Consider the following 19,831-nt stretch of genomic DNA (forward strand, 5'->3'; position numbering starts at 1 on the left):
CCGGAGCGTGCGAAGAGTTGGTAAACTTTTGTCTTTCAGATGCCGGAATGCAGTGTGAAGACCTCCGGAGCGCACGAAGAGTAGGTAAGCCTTTGCCTTTCAGATGCCGGAATGCTAACCTGTTCTTTCTTGTCTTTATAGGTGTTGCTGAAGACTGGATTCAGGATGGTAAGCCTTTGCCTTTCAGATGCCGGAATGCTAACCTGTTCTTTCTTGTCTTTATAGGTGTTGCTGAAGACTGGATTCAGGATGGTAAGCCTTTTTCCTTAGGCCCAGGACCGGATGCAGAAGACACGATGAGCGTTCTGCTGCAGAGGTTGCAGAATAACGCAAAGCAAGATTCATCCACCGGGTGTGGTTTAAATAGCCTCCTGTAGTGCTTAGTTGTCTCCTTCCACAGCCACGCCTAAGTAAGAAAAGAGTTCCTGGTAAGAAAAGAGTTCCTGCCTTCCAGAAGAGTTCCAGTGTTCTGAATCTAGGGAGTGGCTCCAGCCCCACCCAACAGGAAAAGTAGTTCCAAACAGAAGAGGATCAGAGGCTCAACTGGCAGGCAAGTAAGCAGCATGGTCTGCTGAAGGTAAGTCCACCCAAGCATTATGAGCCCGGCGCTTCCAGCGCTGGGACTGGGCATATTTATGAGCCTGGTGCCACTGGCGCCAGGACTGGGTCCAAAAGGTCCCAATTGGGACTGGTTGGCACTCGGGACCTGGGTTATGGATCTGCTTCCAAGGGAGTTGGGAAAACCCTGACCTTTTGGAAGCAGAGATCATGACATTGCCAGACCAGAATACACAACCCTTCCACAGCTGAACAGAGCTCATAGGGTTGACACATGTGATATCGATTTGATGTGGCTTTAATAAATGAGACCGATTAGTCACCATATCCTAAACTCAGTTATGGCTTATATTTAAAGTTTACATATGCCACCAGAATAGTAACTGTCATAGTTATGTTCTTTTGGGAACAGGGGTGCATATCTTAAATGCAGCCCCTCCGCTGCAATGAATTTGCTACCACTGCAGCTATCAGAAGGCACACGTGCTCACTGAATCTGATCAGTGCCACTGGGTAGGAGGAACTCCAGATCAGCCTACTGATTCAACAGGGAAAAGGTGTACACTATGCTTCTGGTATGGAGATGGTGGAAAGGAGAGTCTAGCCAGCAGACAACCCTTTCAGAGAGAATTCCCAGCAATCCGTCACAGTGACATTGTCCAAAATATGACAGCATTTAAAAATAAAATGCAGAATGTTATTGATACCAGTCAGCATGATAATGCTGTAGTTGTGATGTAGCGTGTGGCTGGATTTTTGAGTTGCTAGATCATTGTGCTTGTCCAACTGCATTGGTCCATGATCCCACGTAAACCTGAGTGGAACTACAGTTGGAGAGTCCCTGAAGTATCAGGTGGCAGATTTAAGGGAGTTCTCAGGCAATTGACTGTGCACGTTATGGTCACTAGATTTGTGCACTGGCATATCATAACCTGACATAGTATTACCTACCCTAGCATCACATAAAAATAGCATAACAAACCATATACGCTGGAGAAAGGTTTGTATGAATATACAAAAAGTGAGTACTTTGATATTTCAAAAGTCAAAACGTAGCTTGTAGTTGGTCTGTTCGGCAACAATAACCACATCCAAATCATTGCGTCTCCCGCCCTAACCAAAAATACAACATGACACACAGCTCCAATAACAAATGTAAACACATTGGAACGTACACCACCCCAAGACAAGTGTATACACTAAATATCCCTAAACACTTTACTATACCGCCACAAATACACCTGCACACTCTGTTATAAACACTATGACAGACAATCGCAAACAATGTACATTATCAACCTGGAGCACACATTAACCACTGCTCCAGACAAATCACAAACAATCTATAACATACACACCACACACCTACCTTTTCAGATCTGCACACATCCACATAGCCACAAGCAATATTACCCGGTTCCCTCTACTCCTACACTAATTCTATACTTCACCTCTTGTAGGTCATGAAGCACCACAATTCCATTGAAAATGGCTGAAGGTGTGCTGTACAAAAACCCATAAAGTAACACAACAGGGGACAGCAAAGAGTTGCAGTCATTCTCCGTTGGGCCAGGACTCTGCTAGGACCGCACAACTCCATTGACTGGCAGCATCACATGAGGAAAGGCATGTTGGTTTTGCACTCTGTCCATTACACCAGAAGCAATGGCGCCCTTGCTGGCTGGTAAGAATATGCATCTTCCTCCCAAATCAAGCGGCATGGGACTCTAGCAGAGTTGGTGCTCCAATAACGCATGTCTCAGGTTCAGTTTAAGGACAACTACTCTCGTAAGGCACCATGGGGCAACCAAGAGAGTGGAATCAAGAACACACTGGGAATTTCCTTGCCAAGCAGTAATGACACACCCAACCTGCTAACCCCAGATGGATCCCAGGGAATTGGAGGGGCAAAAGAAAACTAATCAGGAGAGACATTGAAATCCCCCCCAAACTTAATTTCAAACCAAACTCACTAGCATGAGAGGAAAAGCACAAGAGCAACAGAAAATGCAAACAAACCAGTGCTGGGAAGGTGAGAGCCATAGAGGGTTTTACATTTGTTTTTACTGGTGTAACCCAGCCCCTCGGTTGGGAGTAAGGTGAGTGAGTGCTGGATCAAACGGAAGGGGGTTCAGGGGTGGTAAAGGCAAGAGACATACAGTATAAGGGGAGTGAGTGAAGGGCAGTGTATGTGGGTTGCAGGAGTGCGGTCAAGAGGTGAAAGACCAGGCAGAGGATTATGGGGAAGCGAATTGCTGAAGTGTTCAGGGCAGAGTTGGAGCATAGTGCATGTGGGGTATTTTGTGTGACAGAGAGTGGTACCAGTTGTATGGCATGTAGTGTGGTGAGGGAGGGTGTGTAAAAGATGAACGAGAAATATGATTAGATAGAGAGGGAGAAGTGTAGGGAGAATTAGCAAGAGAGTGGAAGTGAGAGAGAGTGAGTAAAGTTTAAGAGAGGAGCGGAAGAAGACCAGAGGCAGTAGGAAGGGAGAGGAGATGGTGGGATTATGAAATGAGGTAGAGGAATATGGACATGAGAGAGGGACCAAGTGGGGAAGAGACTGCATGGAGCAGGGTAACTGCTTTGACACAATCAATCTTTAACATTCCTATTAAAACCTAGGAAAGACCAGAGTTTAGGTACCTCTAGCAAGTCCCGAAGGGAGTAAGATCGATAAGGCTGCACCCCTTAGCCCCACACCTTAGATAGTTGGGGTTATCTATCACTAGCCAAAATAACGGGAGTTGCGGACTCCTGGGCTAAGGAGGTGGGAGCCTACAAGAGAGGAGATGGGGACAGCCACTCATGTGCTCAAATCCAATGCAATCCACAGCAAAATGATCCTATTATTTTATCTGTCTAATAAATCCCTTCGATTATCTTCAGGACATTGTGAATTATTAAGGCCATCTGTGATACATGGTGTCATCAGGGGATTGTTCAGGCCCAGGTACAGATTCCACTCATGTAGAAAAAGAATTGAAAAGATGGGGACACAGAAGCAAATGCAGGTCCTAGATGCTTCCACTAGCAAAATACTATCGTAGAAGAGCAGAGGCCCAGGTCTGACCTTTTATACCCTGACCAATCCAAAGATACCCATGGGAAAACCTTTGGATCTAGGATCCATGATCATGGTTTAGGCCAACCCAATTGTAGATCTGCCGGCAAACAGTTTTAGGTATTTGACTCCAACCCAAAGCAAATCAACTTGAAGAATGACCCATACCAGCTATTTACAGTGATCAACCTAGCAGCTACATAGTAATGTATATGCCCTGTTCTTCAAACCCTCCCCTCACCTATGCAGCTCCAAAGGAGGGAGATCATTGACTAATTTTGGTTACTTATGGTGGGATACACTGGATCACTGAACAAGGGGGTGGGGAGAGTATCTGTGAAGAGGGTTGGTGCCCAACTTGGTGTTAAGACGGATTTCTGAACTCTGTCCCGGAGGGGCAGAGGTTCAGAAGGCCAGCCTAGTTTCTTGGAACAGGGTAACCTCTGGACAAGCCAGACCAATCAGGGTAGCGATCGCGGCGGTCAAGACTAGGTCTCAAGAGGGGCGAGGGTGACTGAAAGCCCGCAATGAGCACACAAACCAAGGAAACTTACAAATTACTCCAAGCAGGTGTTATATGAAAAATATATACACATTTATAACAAGGCCTTTGTAACATTGACCGTAGCGAGAAATCACAATAAAACTCAAGTAAACCAACACATACCAAACCAATACAATATATACACAAATACTAGGGAGTCTAACGAGTTAGACGCACAAAATGTGTAGACCACCTAGATGGGGAGGAAAACAGGCAGTGCAAATAATAATTAGACCCAGTCCGCCTTCAGAGACACCTAACTAAAAGGAACTCCAAGCCCTACGAAGAGTGGAGCCTTGTGCTCAAAAGTACCTGCACACGCTGGTGCCAACGGGCAAAAAGGGGAGACTCTTTGAGGGAATCAGGCAGTTTAGTTCGGTGAACAAATGAAGATGAACAGAGCTCTGCGACTCAAGCACAGCCTCCACTGTGGGCAGAAGCAGAGCGCGAGTACGGAAAGGCGTGCTGTTAGACACAGCGGGGAAAAGCTATGGGCTCCTGCAGGAGGGCGACCAGTTCCAAGCGATGCTACTCACCGGTCCCCGATGCAAGCAGACCCAGGCTTCTCCGTGTCAGTTTCAGTGCTGGCAGGTTCAGATACGAGCAGGGGACGTCTCGGCGTCTTGTAGATTCCGCAGCAGCAGAAGTTGAGTTGAGGATGTCCCAAACGCAGTGAACCCGCAGTTTGTTACGACAGCAGGGCAACGGAACGGACGTGTGTATTTAATGCCAAATGTTCACTACTCACTTCAGACCTGGGAATGCCAAGTGTACGAATCGTGTGAGAGTGACAAGGACTCGTAATACAACACAATCTGACGGCGGTTGCAGAGCAAGACTCCTGGGTAGGCTGGTCAGTCTGCTGGATGACCCAGAGACACTTCCGAAGGCTTACGTGCAGGAGATGGTGAAGATGCCGAGAATAGTTGTTCCCACTATTCCAAGGGTCGAAGTACCAGTACAGGCCTTCTCGTTCGATCAGAGGTAGAAAGGGTTTCACAAAGTGACAGCAGTGCAGAGGAGCAGTCCTTCAGCGTGTCACCAGCGATTCCTCGGTTCAGCCTCGTGGTTGCAGGATACTTGGCTCCTGTATTCCTTTGTTCGTGAGAACTCTGGAGATCGACATGGTAGTGGTGGTTCCAGCCCCCTCTTATCCACAGTTCCCTTCGTGCCAAAACGGAGGGGACCCAATGGGAGATCTGCTCACAAAACACTCACACCATACGTGGACCTATCACGGACCACAGAGGTCCCAGGCATTCACACCACCCTAGACTCTTGGGCGCCCAGGATGTGTATTGGGACCAGACATCCCAGCCCACATCCTGGAGGCACACACAAGGCCTGTAGAAGCCTGCGAAAGCATCTGTGTTTCGCGGGAAAGTACATGCCCAAATAAGGAAGGCCCAGAGTCGGCTCGACCCGGGGGAAGGTGAAGGGGGCAAGACGGTCAGCGGACAGGACAAAGAGCCTCGTGGTCTGGCCATTTTGGGAGCCAGGCCACCATTTTGGGCTAAGCGCGAGAAACGCGCTTAAACGCCAAAAGGAGCTCAAAGACACAAGAAACGATCGCTGCCACCAGTCCCGTCCGTGATTCACTTGCACCGTTCATTTAAAATCCAAAGAGTATCTAGGGCCTGTAGAAGATTAGAGACCCAAGAGAGCAGTAACTTAGCTTACAGTGCCCTCTTGTGCCATGTTGCACGAAAGCTGCAACATGATAAAGAAACTACAGAAAACAACGTTTCCCGGTACTGACTGTCTTAAGGGCATGTCAGTTTCCCCGTAAGAATGGAGCGAAAGCCCAGAGGAGTGCGGCAGAAGGCTGCACTTCTCTGGCAAAGTCTAGATCAGTGTGAAAACAACAGCAAACAGTTTAGGGGTTGCAAAATGGAAGGAAAATTACCCACAATTAAGAAATCTTTCCTAACACTTGGGAATTTAGTTCCATCACTGAGAGCGCACCATCTTCCTGGAAAGAGGACCTAGAAGATTTCACTGGAGGGCACAGGGAAGTGCATGCCTCCAGAGGGAGTTGAGGAAGTGGCAGAGACTACAGGGTTCTGCAATAGCGTGGATGAGCCTGAAGACCAAATGCCAACCCCAGCGAGCCTTACATCTACATAGAGAACAAAGGTGGGCTAAGAGTATAGAAGGGGGCTCAGTCACTGCTGGTCCTCCCCGATCAATCGGTAGAAACTGGTTTGGCGTGGATAACCTTGCATCCAAACCAAGATCAGGAAGAGATGGGAGACCAGAGGCTGCACCCGCTGAATCATGGGACCAAGGTAATGATGATTGAGTTGACAGGGTTGGAGAAGAAGTGGGAAGTCCTGCCCCAAGGAGATCCTAAGGCAAAGACCCAACAGAAAGCCTAGTCTGCAAGTAAAAGATCCATCGGGGACCAGGAAGGACCCCTTATTCTTGGTATAAAGTCAACTCCAGAAGACACAGAGGTGGTCTCTCGGAGGAGGCAGGAGCTCCCCTGGGAGAAATACCACAACTCATGACAGTCATCCTACAGCTATGACCTGAAAAAAGAGGACTTAGACCCGCCCAGAAAAAGGGAAGTCAAGCAGAGGAAATGCTATGTCTAATCCGTTGGAGGAGGGGGCATTGTAGATCTCCCCAGGTACCAGGAGCATGACCTTGCCCTTGTTGTAAAATCAGCACCACATGGGAGGTGCAAGAGAAAGTCTTCCAAGGGACACTCCCACTATCAGCAGCTATGTGTCTGGAGTGGCCTACAGAAAGAGTCCTTCCAAGTGCCGGGGGAAATTGTTTGGGCATTCTTAGACTCAGGCAGCACCCACAACCCCAAATGCCTGGAACTGTTATCCAGGCACAGCCCCAAGGTAGAGAACCATACACAGCTACTTACTCTAGTACTTTAGGATAGCATACAGCATGACATGGATCCCAGTGTTCGGCAGGTATGGCCCATCGAGTCTTCATTTTTCTTTGTGTAAGGTGTTTCTCCAATGTTTCTGAAAGAAGGGGCGAGCAGCAACCTGTAGGAGTCCTGAGCATGGGATAATTACTCCTTACCACACACATGTGTGAAATGAAAACCCAGGGGGGAGGGGTGATCGATGGACCCTCATAGAAGGGCCTACGTGAGGCCTAAGCATGGGCAGGCAGTCCTGTGGGAGGGTTAACCCAATACTAAGGGCAGGTCAGCCTTGGGACTAACTGTAATATGTGTGCACCTGTTTAAATAAGCAGTCACAGCCTTATTTCATTTGACCAGCTTCAGCACCCTTCTTTATAAAACAATATGTAAAACAGATCCTCGGTATACCCAAGTAACATCACACCACTGGGCCTTTCTTTGAGAGGTTCTCGGTAAGTACATGAACAAAATACATACTTAAATGTCCTCTTCCCATTACCTGCGGTATAAAATAATTAAACAACATCAGTCGGTCACCTGGTAGCAAGAACATTCAAATTTAATAAATAATGAAATCGCATGAGTGGGGTCACCTGGGAGCAAGATCATTCACATTTGATAAATAACTAAATGGCATCAGGTTAGGAACACTGTGCTCCCTTCACCTGGTACTCACAATAGGCAACACCAACCCCTTAGGACTATGGGTAGCTGCAGACTACCACAATAAGCACAACACACAGGACAGAGACCTACCAAACAGTGCTCTGATATACTAAGGGAAATGATCCCTACGGAGAACCCAACAGCTCACAGTACGGGTAGGCCAGGATTCGCTACTGTAACCATGTGCATTACGTAGCCCAGGCCACTGTGGTCTAACAGGGTGTGGTTTGATTTATAATGTTCTTGCGGTAAGCCTCTTCCGCATTTTTCCTGACAGAACTAAACAACACTTCCCTTCCCTACCTATCTAGAAATATAAGGGGGCAAAATAAAGCGGTAAGGAATATAACAAAACCAATCTACCCCCTGCATGGCTTGCACGAGTCCCTCACCCTTCACTCATGAAATTTTCCTTGCTGAGGAGGCCGCAACAGGGCAGTATTCCTGAACCAAAAAATGAAATCCCTGTCTCTAGGCAGCTAGATACCACAAACGTGGACATTGCGGTGGGGTTAAGAGTGCGATGGTTCTCACAGAATCCACCTGGCTCTCTTCAAATCTGCACGACGCTGCAAGGCTAAGGAAAAAAAAGAACTGCAAAAACACCTTCCGATCACCTTCCCCTGTCCCCTATCCCAACAGCAGCAAGGAGAAATTGACAGTACGGCACCCCACCGGGCTGCCAACAGTATGCGTTTCTCCTCACAAAGTAACGCCGTACAACAGCCCGATTCTCAAACTTTCCCCATTCCAACCTCACATCACCAAGCGGGGAAAGAAAATACGATGGCTATCGTCTGTCCCTCACGATGGGAGCACAGCCCAAGGCACTCGCTTCAGCCCGCGCTGAGCTGCCTCTCACTTGGCCCTGCTCACTACCTCAACCCTTTGAAGGGGAGAGCAAAAGCAGGTCCGATTAACGGCCCAGAGAGGTCTTTCCACACTCTGGAGGGCCTGGCTGCCCCTTGCACCACTCGGAGACCATATATTTTATTGGTCCTGCCCATCTGTGGCTAAAGGGTGGGGGACCTATGACAGGATTTTAGGTGGAATCACCTCATCCACACTCACTTTTCCCCTGCTGGCAGAGGGTACCATGTCCCCCGGGCTCTCACATGAAGGAAATAAAAACCCTTCATGAAAGCAGGACTGCTAAAATGATCGTGAACACACAATCCATACACAAAAATGAAACCCCCACAATGGATTGGGGTTTCCACTTACTGCCCTGTCCTTCAAAACCCTGGTCTCTAAGGGTTTACCTTATCCCGAGGTACAGACAATAAAAACTGATATTTTCCATCCCATAACAACGGCGCATTCCACCATTGTTGAGCATAACAGATTGGTTTATTAGCATATGACGCTGTACAGGTAGTAGCTTGCACAGGAAATCCCCTTCAGTTTGGGCTCCAGGAGCATTGTAGCTCAACATTCTGACCAGCTTGACCTCTCGTTGAGATCGCCATAGCTCACAATATTCCTCTGAATAATCTCCATATGCTGCTTCTTGATGGCCTACTGATGCAGGAGCCTGTCCTTAGTCACAAAGTCTGACTTTGGCATTTGATCCTCTTGTGGCAATGAGAAAATGTCAGTTTCACCAAAAGCCGATACCTCTCCTGTTCTCAGCCTGTCCTGAGGGATCTGGAGTTGTATCCTCACTGGGCCGGAGGAGTATAGGACATCCCAGTGGATGGATTCCGGTTGAGAAGTTCTGGTGATCCTCTTACTGGGAGAAAGAGGAACTTCGGCAACAGTCGGGGGGGGGGGGGGGGAGGGTCTTCACATCCCTTGGGGTGCCTTTTCTTCTCAGTCTGAACACAGGCAACCCTGTCAACTGTTGCTCAATAAGGTATGGCTGGGATTCCCAGCGATCTCCCAACTTGTTTCGTCCCCTCTTCCCTAAACTCCTGACAAGCAGCCGATCACCGGGCTGTAGATTGTGGAACCTGCATTTATCATCATATCTTCTCTGGTTTTGCAGCACAGTCTGTCCAGCAGCGGCTTGCACGAGTTGGAAAGCTTGGGACAATTGGTCTTAAAGGTCTCTCACATACTTCCGATAATTCTCTACACCAGTTCCATCCGAGGAGATCCCAAAGCTCATGTCTGTGGGTAGCCTGGCATCTCTTCCAAACATCAGATGATATGGTGTGAACCCAGTGCTGTCATTCCTTGTGCAGTTGTAGTCGTGGACGAGGGTGGACACATGTTGACTCCACTTGAGGTTCTCTTTGGCACTCAGCGTGCCCAGCAAACCCAACAATGTATGATTGAAACGTTCAGCTTGTGCATCCACCTGTGGATGATAAGGGGATGTCCTGGTTCTCTTTACCCCAATCAACTGCATGATGAGTTTGGATTCAAAGTCTCGCCCTTGATCGGCATGTAGGCGAGCAGGCCAGCCATAATGCACAAAGAATTGATTGACTCATGATTTAGTGAGGCAAGTGCTAGATTGCCTAGCATGATTTGTGAGGCAACAAGACCCACTCCAATTAATAAAAATCAATCCAAAAGAGCTAAAAACAATGCACGAGACAGGAGAAAAACAAACATGTACTCCAACACAACCTAAGGCGGGACATTCTGCAATACAACATACAATAAAAATTGCTGGTTTTATAGTAAATTACAGAAGAGAAATGACAACAAATGTTACAGGTTTCTCACATTTTCCATGCCTCCGATTGGACATCATTTGCACTATAGCTGCTTCCATACATTTCCTAACTCTATTGGTTTATTCTATCCTTGTGACTGGATCAAGATATCAGTATTAATTAACATTGAGATCATCTCCCTTCGCATGGTGCCGATTGGATTATACTCTTTAAGTGTTTATCGGCTGTACTTGACATTTGATTGGCCGTTTCAGGAGGCGTATTTGTGGAGTGAGTGACTAAGTACATTTTCACCAGTCCTTGTGTGAGATGTGACAGTGTGACAATAACATAACTTTGACATCCCCTTCCCATTGACCCAATCAGTTGGCACCGTCTTACCACTCTCTTCATTGTGAACTGTTGATTGCCAGTGCAGCTTTGCAACTCGTTATTGGAAACATTACTTGATTCCCCTACCTTTCTCATGATTCCATTTGCTCTGCCTCTGACCTTATGCACTGAGGGTTTAGCTGCTTGCAAAAGCATGAGAAGGTATTCGCCCCACTTGCCTTAACCAATCACTGCGTGGCATTGAGTCTTGCTGTGAGAAGTTGCAACTTGGTATGTGTGCATCCATCTGCAAGGGCCTGGCTGATGTTTTCTGCTGAGAGGGTGAAGCGTTTCATGCTTCAGAGATGACCAAGTAGGTCTCGAGGCCTACATGTGCTATTTGATTAGTATGAAATGTCATCATTTTTTATCATTGTGAATGCCCCTTATTGTTTCACTATCTATCATTAAATGTTGCTATACATATTAAAGTTAGGAGGTTATATTAGAGTGCGAGATCTGTGCATTATGTCTCACTAAGCTATAGCTACTAGTGTTTCATTGGTCCTACTCAGGGAAGTCTATGTGTGGGGCTGCTCGCTTCTAAACTGTGTGACTTTTTCACAGTGTTTTTGCAGTTCGTATTTTTGTACACGTTTAGGGCATTGGCATTGGATGTATTCTCCAACATTCCCCCCTTTCATCCCATGGGGACTGCAAGGATTGCATGGTATCATGAATAGACAGACACAAGCAAGGGTGTTTATCAAACTGTATAGGTAGTGTGGAAAAACACCTAATCTAAGCCTAAATCTAAGATGGGAGGAAGCTACGACCATCAAATCAAAATAAGGCAGCCTGGAAGCATCTTATTAAATAAAAAGGTCTATATACCAAGAAAGGCCTATTGCCAATCCTCATGCTAAATACAAAAGAGTGTGGGATAGGGCTCACAAGAAATGAAGAAGTGTTTACAAATAATAAGTCAGGATACAGTAGTTGTGGTCTCCCTTCCCCAAGTTTTGAGCACGGGACAAGGCAGGACTCTCAAGCTTTCCCAGCACAAGATGACAATTCTGATCTCAGCTATCAGGACTGTCAATTGCCAAGTCTCTTGTCCTGAAAAAAAGCATCTTACCTTCGAGGGCCCGATGTATTCAAAATAACCACAAAAGTTCCTCTCAATGCATAAGTTGGGAGATATTTCACCCTGGGATTTCCCTTCTTCTGGACTCAGATCACAAATAGTTCTTAACGATATCAGGACCTTTGGGGTTAGCTTTCCTGCTTCCGATGGTCCGATACTTTCAGAATCTACAGACAAAAAGTTCCTTTTGTGGCGATTTTGAGGTGTTGATTCTTCGCCCCGTGCATCCCCCTCTTCCCGGCCCCAGATGCCTCTTGACTATCCATCTCCCTCCGTTGGGTTCACTTTGGCTTGTATTCAAAAACATTTTCTCGGTTGTATTCACTTGTTGTTGGGATGTGAGGTTCTCACCCTTGGATCACCCTCTTCTGGACATAGATCCCTCTCAACTGTTTGCCTCCCTTGTTTGGGTTCACTATGTCTTTCAACACAATCTCTTCTACTTATATTCTTGTGTTTTAATGTCTTTTCTAACATTTCAATGTGGACCACCCTCTGCCGGGGTTCACTCTGGTCAACACACTGTTCTTTGGGACTTTAGAGTTTGTCCCTTTTCATTGGCATCCCTCCTTCTGATTCACTCTTGCCAATCTCACAGTTCCTCTTACTTTATGATATGGGATTCACTCCCCTGCTTCATGATCATCTGCCGGTCAAAGACTTTCGACTGTACAGAGGATTTTACTAGACCCCCATATGACTACTTTGACCCTATTCTCCCCTTTCCCAAGGCCTTCTTGTAATAGTAGTTTCTACAATCGGGTAATCATCCAGAGTTTCACGAGTGAGCACCCATGTGGTGCCTGGCTCATCTGCAGCTGGCTTTCCCCTTTTACATAAACAGTTCTTTGTACATTCAGCAATCAGCCGTTTGCTACTTATGTTCAACACAGTTTGGTTTCTTTATTGGTCCTCCCCGCGACTCACCAGCTCGTTTGGCTTTCGTTGTATTGGGAGTCAAAGCTGGTGCGACGGAAGCAGGTGTCTCCCTCTGTCCTGCTCATCAGCATAGGCACGCTCCATGTACCGCTGACATCTGCAACACACTTGGGCTATTGTTCGCGGTCTTGCAATTCCTCCCATGGAGGTCTAACGGGCCTTGGTCGGAAAAGGGAAGGTTGGTTCTCTCCTCGTCACCCCTCTTGCGCGGTCCTTCTCGTGAACTGCTGTGCCTGGATGGCTGTCTCAACATGCAGTCTGCCTTGCTTGTCTGGTGCATGCGTGCTCCACCGTTTATCCCTATGGGGAAGGGAAAGGGCTGTGAGGTGTGTGTGATTCTGGTCAGTTACCAGACTTTGCCTGACCCTTGTGTTTGGACATGTCAGGTAAATGGCTCTGGTGTTTTTCCGTTGTCTTTCGTGATGGGCAAAGACGTTAGAGTGTTAGAAGGGGGGCAGAGTGTTTGTATAGCCTACGGGGTAGGATGGGGAAAAGGTGTTATAAGAAGGGGGATACAACATCTCACCTGTTGGTGTCCCACTTCCACCCCCGAGGACCTCCCATCCAGGTAATTCTCCCTCACTGGTCCCCCCCCAGGAACTGGATCCAATAGCAATGGGTGTGCTGTGTCCACCTGGATGACAGACCCCAGGGGTTTGTACGCGAGACACCTTCAGGTTTCAAACAGGGACAAATCTCTCACAGTATTTTCCTTGTAATTTATCTTCTTCCTGTTGCCAGTCATATACACTCTTGGGCACTTATACTTTGCATACATTTCTTAAATCTCCTTCACATATGCCATAATCCTATGGGATGCATTTTAAGAAACAGCTTTGCCAATCCGCATTTGTATCTATGTAGCACTAGAAATAATATTCTGGGTCAGGGGGTGGTGACCAAAGGGAGTTTTCTGGAAAAATGTATCCATCTTTATTTCCCCTACCATTGGTTGCAGGTCTGTTTGACAGCTTTCATCTTTCCAACGGGGATTGGCACTACCTGTCATAACTGCAAGGAGGTTACGTTTGTTTTCATGAGGCACACAACAAGTCATTATTTGGTAAATACACCAGATTATTATTAAGACAATAACAATAGAAAACAAAACTCAGCAGAAATTGTGTAGCCACTGGGTCATCCATAAAGTAATGACTGCTAGCCTGTCATCATCGTTAATGATTCCTCCAACTATTTCCATGTCTGTTTTCAACTTGGCCATTTGTTTGATGGCAAGGATTAACTTTCATTTATCTGCATTGTTAGAAGGCTCATAAGTGAAGCAAGTGCTGCAGATCTTCCTGCAGACACCGCCTTCCGTGGCTGTAAGTAGGTCCAGCATTATTCGATTCTGCAGTGCCATGAGCTTGAGCGCACAAAGTTCCTCACGGATTTCATTAAGGCCATTATCTGTGGCATTTGAAAGTTCCATCAGGTTCCAACGGATAATCTGGATCCATTTCGAGTTTGTTGCAGTTTGTATTGCAGCCAGGAGCTAGCAGTGATGTGAAGAATACTTCACTTTTTGAAACCAGTCTATCTTGTGCTGGTATCTTTGCCACGGCCTCGTCTGCTTTCTTTGAAAAGTAATTCAATCTTCTCTGTATTTTCACTCTTCGTGAGTTTGTTTGTCCTGCGAACAATGGGGGCGATACAGGGGACTGGGATTGTCCTTTGGGAAACTTTACATGACTTTTCCGAATAATCATTTCAGAGGCTTGCAATGTTACTAATGAGCAAAGTCCGCTCCAGGAGGGTGGTAGGTAGAGTAGAAGTAGGCCTTAGTCCCAAATTGCCACAGGATGTCCATGATTGTGGCGGTTCCCTTATTTAATGCTGGCATCACATATGTTTGATTGCAGTTGGTATTACTTCCAACTGACACGCCTCCTTTGCCCCTGAAACAAAAATCAAGTGAGTTTCGGTACTTTTGCAGGTTGTTCATGTTGACGTAGGCTGGTCAACTTGTTTATATGCAATACCCAAACATTTCTACAGCTTTCATCCATTTGCATTATTTATCCTTCTGTAAATACCATTAGCCCCTCGCCATTACACACTGCCTTCCCCTTCGCCCATTTCTTGTTCCAGAATGTTGTACCTCCTATGACCATTTGTGGTTTTGCTGGCCACTGTGCTTCTGCATATTTCTCCATTCCTTACATTCACTTTTGGATCTTCTTTCAATCTTTAATCAAACTGTGTGCCCCTAAAACTGCCCTTGCATTCTACAAATCATCAAATGTGCCAAGCACTGTGCCTCTAAAGTTGGCACTTCCTTAGCTAAGAACAATCTGGAGGTGCAAAACCACATGTGGGATAAGCCCATATATGTATCATGACTAATTTACCTGCACCTTGCTAATGGACTTTCTACAGTCGTACCACACATTGGTACCATCTGAATGTTCATTTAATACGTTATTTGCTTCTTCATTCAATTGTCATTTGTGTCTGTTCACGAGGATATTTCTAAGTAGATTCCCTACTTTTGTATCATTATGCATACTACCTCTAATACCTAATTTCAATTATTCCAAATAATGAAAAAGAGAAAAATAGACAACATATACATATAAACACATTCTTAGCATTTCTACGATAATTCACTTTAGCTTCTTGGATATTGACTGCTGTGCCCAAAATACTTAATTGTCCTTTTGTATTTTTCTAAAATTTTCTTTTAGAAATACTTTTGTTGCTGATTCTTGTTTGAGTGCCAACATCTGTTGCTTGTCAATGCTTTGGTGCTGTACTTCTGTCTTTGTGCAGATCTGTTAGATGCATCCAGGTAAGTCAATATTTTAGCTTTGTTGCACTTGGTGTTGCTTTCTCCACTTCGAATGGTTCAGTGAACTTTGGATGATTCCAACACTGTGTATGCTGTCTGTCATAGACTGGGTTGTCGGGTTGTAGCTGGAGAGGTTCTTCTGTTGATGTGTCTTGCTTGTCTGTTGAGGCCCGTTGGTGTACCTTAATGTCTTTCTGTGAAGAAATTAACTTTGCACAGGTTGACATATTCTTAAGATGTACATTAAATTCATCCCCCAGTAAATCTACACTTTTATGTGCATCAGATGCTATTCATTTGGGCACAGCTTGTGTATGCATTCTCCGCCCATTACCACTTCATGGGGCGACAGGTGGTGGTCCTTTCTTGGCTAGATGCACAGACTAAACAGGGCTAAAGGCAGACAGCAGAGCCAGCTCTTTGAGAGTCTCACAATGTTTGGCTAACTTTATTTTGAGCAAACAATTTAACCGTTCCACCACCCCATTTGCCGGTGGGTGGTAGGCGAAACACAGTTTATGTCCAATTCCTAGCAACCAGGGGACCTCCTCAGAGAAAAGTGGGACACCCTCACCTGCTCTTAGTCCTCTGTTGGACCGTCTCCCATTTCACCTGATGAGGTTTCTAGATAAGTCCACTCTATGAAAGTCTCATCCAAACAGGAGTTCCACTGCCCCTCTAGAACTATCAAGGACAACATTTACTCCCTTACTCCAGCCTTGGCTAATTTCTGCAATAACTCCTTTGGCACTGTATCCTTACTGTTACTTCTCAGGTACTCCCCTGTGCACCCTCTCGTCAAAAAGCCTCCTGCCATCCCTTTCATCCCGGCCAACTACGGTTTATCCTCCATTACCCTCTTCCTGGGCAACCTCTTGGAGAAGCTTGTTATGCGCATGACACTCAGCTCTCCTTCAAGCTTCCCTCTGCCACTGCCTCTGCCGCCTCTCCCTTTCTGATTTCTGACTGTCTACTATTCAGGCATGGTGCACTGCCAACGATATCTGCCTTATTGCCAGTAAAACAGACTCGTCTCATTGGGACCCCAGCTCCCTCCTTTCCTCCTACAATCTGGCCATCCTACATGGTCCCCCCTCCCCTCACCTTCCTGTGAGGTAAAAAAAGCTTGCCGTCATCTTTGACTCCTCTTTTTCCTTCTCACCTCACATCACAGACCTTGCCAAGAAGGCCAACTTTCAGCTGCACCTCCTGAGAGACATCCCTCCCTTTCCTCACATTCCCCAGAAACTCGATGTTTCAAGAGCTTTGGTCCTCTCCAGGCTGGACTATTGCAACAGCCTCTTTCAATCTGCCTAACTCCTCCCGTCGACCCCTTCAACTAATCCAGAATAGGATTTCAAGACTTATCCTTGGCCTCAAGCTCCGGGACCGCATCTCTCCACCCCTAAATGCTCTCCACTGGCTCTCGGTTGCTGTGAACATAAGCTTCAAGACCCTCTGCATCATTTACAAGGCTTTCAGGGGGTCTGGGACCCCACAACACCCAACTTCAGTCTTCTAGTTCCAACTCTCTATAGATCAGATGCTTTTCCAAGCAGAGAAGGGGGGGGTAAGATCTCTCTTCTCTGCAGGTGCCTTACCCTGGAATGACCTCCCAGCCCCTCTCAGACTTGGGCCGAATCTCGTTAAGTTCCAGAAGCTTCTCAAGACCCTTTTTTCTTCCTCCTTCCCTCTCCCCTGCTAATATCCCACTGCCTCTTGACTGGCTGCCCGGTTCCTTCAGACTCTTACAGGGCACCAGGCCCTCCCCGACCAGTCTACCCCTGCACTTGTTCTCCCCTGACTCCCTCCCCCTTCCTGCACTTGCCCTATCGGGCCCCATCCTCCTGCACTAGCCTGGCTGGGCCACCACCCTTTGAGCCCTTCCAGCCCCGCTCCTCACACTTGCTCATGGACACCTTTCCCCTGCACTCTCTGCTTTCCCATGCCCCATCCACCTGGTATCCCCTGGTGCTTAACCCTCAGATCCTTCCGCCCTGTCCAGCACCCCCCTCACCTCTCGTTCCTGCACTTGCACAATCCGAATGTCACAAGAAATAGTAGGACCACTTTTTGTCTCGTCATCTCCTGTCTCCCCTTGCCTTGTTGCACCTTGAAACACATTGTGTATAGGGGCATTACAAATAACCAATAAATAACAAATTATAGGACTTCAGAACTTCACATATGCCCCACCTGGGGAACACCAACCTCCCAACTACACTTGCTGCAGATTTGGTATCTACATTAACAAAAAGTCCTGCCTCTTTCCATCGGGAATATGGGCACACTACTGCTAGTGCAAACCTAAATGTGCTGCATCTGTTCACCACAACAATATAATCGATGTGGAACTCCTTGAAGAACCCTGTGAGGTGGGGAAATAGTGTCTTGAGTGTGCGCCCAGGATGAAACCCGTGGCACGTGATACAATTGCCACAAATTTGTCCACTTGTTCAGTCAGATAAGGCACAAACCAGTCCTCACTAATATCAGCAGCAATATGGCTGCTTAGATGTACGTGTAGGAAAGTGGAGCTGTTCTAAGGCAATGTTTAACAGATCTATGGACATCACTACTTTACCTGTGCTGTTTTGTCTCCATATGATATCTGTGGGTGACAGCTTACATCCTCTTTTTACCCACAATGCTTTTTCTTCTGCTGAGACTCTTGAAACTCAATTATGTGTTCTTTTGATAATGCACTGTAGGCATTCAGTATTTTTCCTTGTTCAACTGCTGTGACAAGCGTTTGGCTTTCCTCTGGAAAGGGCATGTAAGCTGCCAGTTTCGTAGCTGCGTCTGAAGCCACATTTCCACATGATTTAAAATCTTTCTCTTTGGCGTACACTACGCACTTCACAACTGCTACATTAAGAGGGCCTTTCAATGCTTCTATTAGTCTAGCTAACAAGATTGCATTTTGGTCTGGTGACTCATCTGCCCTTCTGTCACCTCTTCTTTTCCACCATGATAATCCTGAATGTATTGTAGATGTCATGTAGGCTGAGTTGGCATAGATGGTGACATCATTGTATGCCAACATTTGTAGGGCTTCTATGAGTGCTACAAGTTCTGCTGGCTGTGCTGAATAGTGCAAGGGTAATCTCTGTTGCATCACTATTTGCAATTCTTCCCCTTAGTCCATCACATATTTTACTACTGCTGCTCGTGTGTGGCCCTGGCCACTCCTGATCTATGCTTGATAGTCCATCTACATAGAACACTTCTCTTTTGTCAAGGGGGTCCTCACTCCCCCTACCGCATTTGTCTGGTTCTTCTTCATATACTGCACAATCATGAACCTCATCTTGTGGACCTATTGGTATGGCTATGAATGTTGCTGGGTTGACTGCGACATCTCACTATGGTTATTGCTGGGTTAGTCAGGATTACTTCAGAACCACTTGGTCTCCGGATGGCGAGTATTGATTTGTTTCCCTCTAAGATGGAAAAGACTGCTCAACATTCAAAGTGAGCAGACATTCCCCTAACTAAGGTGGCATATTTTTGTACAGCAAATGCTGCAGCAGCTAATGCATGCTCACATGGGAAGTGGCCCAGCATTACTGGGTCTAAAAGACCACTGTAGTATGCCAAGTGCTTGTGTTTCTGTGATGATCGCTGTGAGAGTACTGCTATCGTGACCTGTCCATTTTAGGATGATTATGAGGCATTCGACTATCCGCACGGGGAGTGTGTACTCGCCTAGGCTTTATTTGAAATGTTGTAATGACATTACATTTTGGGAGATCAACCTCTAGAAAATGTGTGGGGCTAATCCACACACATTTCTTATGCTCACCACACAACACATAGTCAAGTGTACTCTGGGGGGACACAGCCTTTAGGTGCAGTCCTCCTGTCATGTTCAGATGGAATGTGACAGCCACAGGTACATCAAAGCACCTCAGGAAGGGGGAAGGCAACACTTTCCTCCTGCCATGCCCAGCCTAATGAAAATATCAAAGGCTCCATGGATCCGCCCAGTTCATTGTCAGTTCTGTGTGGTGGTAGCGCATACTGATGAGTTAATTGAAGAAGGCCTGGTCACAGAACTAACAAGGGGCAGGAAAACCAACACCTTTTTGATATGCATCTGGGTCAGCTCCCACGCCGCAGTATGAAGGGCAGTGAATGTCATGTCTCGGACAACTGTTTACAGACAGACAAAGTCTGCTCTTGCCACAAACCTTCAGGGAGCCATGCGCTTAGATCAGGAGCCACAGAGCTCAGTTAACCAGAGAGACACTTTGATCCACAACAACCGGATGATGGGTGGGACTTAGT

This window comes from Ambystoma mexicanum, chromosome 3q (genome assembly GCF_040938575.1).
Source record: "Ambystoma mexicanum isolate Mex_15411 chromosome 3q, UKY_AmexF1_1, whole genome shotgun sequence".
Classification (NCBI taxonomy): domain Eukaryota; kingdom Metazoa; phylum Chordata; class Amphibia; order Caudata; family Ambystomatidae; genus Ambystoma; species Ambystoma mexicanum.